Raw genomic sequence first — 3,055 nt, forward strand, 5'->3', positions numbered from 1 at the left:
TCCCTCCGGTGGTTGTTGGTGGTAGTGCAGTTGTCTTGGGGTTGTAATCCGGGCAGGTGTTTCTGCTTATTGCAGCTCTATTAGGTATTTAGGTCTGCAGGATCCATGAGTCCATGCCAGTTGTCCATTGTACTTGGAGGGATTGCATCTCTCTCTGGCTCCTCATGCCCTGCTGCCAATTCATCTAAGATAAGTGTCTGGTTTTTTGTCTCTGTGCACACATGCAGTGTGCTTTGCAATTCAGTGCAATTCTTTGTGTTTTTGTCCAGATTAGACTTTGTTTGGATTTTTCAGTCATGCTGGATTCTCAGGAGATGCAGATATACTTTCTATGTCTTTAGTTAGATGTAGAATATATATATATATATATATATATATATATATATATATCTGCTGTGGATATTTTTAGGATTTTAATACTGACCGCTTAGAATTCTGTCCTATCCTTTTCTATTTAGCTAGAAGTGCCTCTTTTGCTAAATCCTGTTTTTCTGCCTGCGTGTGTTTTTCCTCTTATACTCACAGTCAATATTTGTGGGGGGCTGCCTATCCTTTGGGGTTCTGCTCTGAGGCAAGATAGAATTCCCATTTCCATCTATAGGGGTATTTAGTCCTCCGGCTGTGTCGAGGTGTCTAGGATGTGTTAGGTACACCCCACGGCTACTTCTAGTTGCGGTGACAGTTTAGGGTTTGCGGTCAGTACAGGTACCACCTACTCCTGAGAAAGTCTCTCATGCGGCTCCAAGGTCACCAGATCATAACAGTACAACTGGCCACAATGAGTTAAATGCATCTCAGAAGAAGGGAAGAAAGAGCCTTTTTTTTTTCTGTAGCCTGCTTTGTCTTTTCTTCCCTCTTTTCCTCTGGGTGACTGAGGAGTCTTGTGCTAGCATGGATGTTCAGGGATTAGTTTCTCGTATAGACCAGCTTGCTGCTAAGGTACAGGGTATTTCTGATTATATTGCTCAGACTCCGCTTTTAGAACCTAGGATTCCTACTCCTGATTTGTTTTTTGGGGACAGGTCCAAATTTTTGAGTTTTAAAAACAATTGTAAACTGTTTTTTGCTCTGAAGCCTCGTTCCTCTGGTGATCCCATTCAGCAGGTTAAAATTGTCATCTCCCTGCTGCGTGGTGACCCTCAGGATTGGGCATTTTCCCTGGAATCTGTGAATCCGGCCTTGCTTAATGTAGATGCCTTTTTTCAGGCTCTAGGATTATTATATGATGAACCAAATTCTGTGGATCAAGCGGAGAAGACCTTGTTGGCCCTGTCTCAGGGTCAAGAAGCGGCAGAATTGTATTGTCAGAAATTTAGAAAATGGTCTGTGATGACTAAATGGAATGAGGATGCTTTGGCGGCAATTTTCAGAAAGGGTCTTTCTGAATCTGTTAAAGATGTTATGGTGGGATTTCCCACGCCTGTTGGTCTGAGTGATTCTATGTCTCTGGCCATTCAGATTGATCGGCGCTTGCGGGAGCGCAGAACTGTGCGCGCTGTGGCGTTGTCCTCAGAGCAGATGTCTGAGCCTATGCAGTGTGATAGGATTCTGTCTAGAACGGAACAACAAGGATTCAGACGTCAGAATAGGTTGTGTTTTTATTGTGGCGATGCTTCTCATGTCATTTCAGTCTGCCCAAAGCGTACAAAGAGAATCGCTAGTTCAGTTACTATCGGAACTGTACAACCTAAATTTCTGTTATCTGTGACCTTGATCTGCTCATTGTCGTCATTTTCTGACATGGCGATTGTGGATTCAGGCGCCGCTTTGAACTTAATGGACTTTGAATTTGCCAGGCGTTGTGGTTTCCCCTTGCAGTCTTTGCAGAACCCTATTCCTTTAAGGGGCATTGATGCTACACCTTTGGCTAAAAATAAACCCCAGTTTTGGACGCAGGTGACCATGTGCATGGCGCCAGCCCATCAGGAAGATTGTCGTTTTCTGGTGTTGCATAATTTGCATGATACTATTGTGCTGGGTTTTCCATGGTTGCAGATACATAATCCTGTGTTGGATTGGAAATCTATGTCTGTGACTAGTTGGGGTTGTCAGGGGGTTCATAATGACGTTCCTGTGATGTCAATCTCCTCTTCCTCCTCTTCTGAAGTTCCAGAGTTTTTGTCTGATTTTCAGGATGTATTCGATGAGCCCAAGTCCAGTTCCCTTCCACCGCATAGGGACTATGATTGTGCTATTGACTTGATTCCAGGCTGTAAGTTTCCTAAAGGCCGACTTTTCAACCTGTCTGTGCCGGAACATACCGCCATGCGGAGTTATGTTAAGGAGTCTTTGGAGAAAGGGCATATTCGGCCATCTTCTTCACTGTTGGGAGCGGGATTTTTTTTTGTTGCTAAGAAGGATGGCTCCTTGAGACCCTGTATTGATTATCGCCTCTTGAATAAGATCACGGTCAAGTTTCAATACCCTTTACCTTTGCTTTCCGATTTGTTTGCCAGGATTAAGGGGGCTAGTTGGTTTACTAAAATTGACCTTCGGGGGGCATATAATCTTGTTCGTATTAAGCAGGGTGACGAATGGAAAACTGCGTTTAATACGCCCGAAGGCCATTTTTAATACCTTGTGATGCCATTCGGGCTCTCTAATGCTCCATCTGTTTTTCAGTCCTTCATGCATGATATCTTCCGGAATTATCTTGATAAATTCATGATTGTATATTTGGATGACATCTTAATTTTTTCCGATGATTGGGAGTCTCATGTGAAACAGGACAGGATGGTATTTCAGATCCTTCGTGATAATACTTTGTTTGTGAAGGGGTCTAAGTGTCTCTTTGGAGTGCAGAAGGTTTCTTTTTTGGGCTTTATTTTTTCTCCCTCATCTATAGAGATGGATCCGGTTAAGGTTCAGGCCATTCATGATTGGATTCAACCCACATCTGTGAAGAGCCTTCAGAAATTTTTGGGCTTTGCTAATTTTTATCGCCGTTTCATTGCTAACTTCTCCAGTGTGGTTAAACCCCTGACCGATTTGATGAAGAAAGGCGCTGATGTAACGAATTGGTCCCCTGTGGCTGTCTCTGCCTTTCAGGAGCTTA

This window comes from Ranitomeya variabilis, chromosome 5, assembly GCF_051348905.1.
Source record: "Ranitomeya variabilis isolate aRanVar5 chromosome 5, aRanVar5.hap1, whole genome shotgun sequence".
NCBI lineage: Eukaryota > Metazoa > Chordata > Amphibia > Anura > Dendrobatidae > Ranitomeya > Ranitomeya variabilis.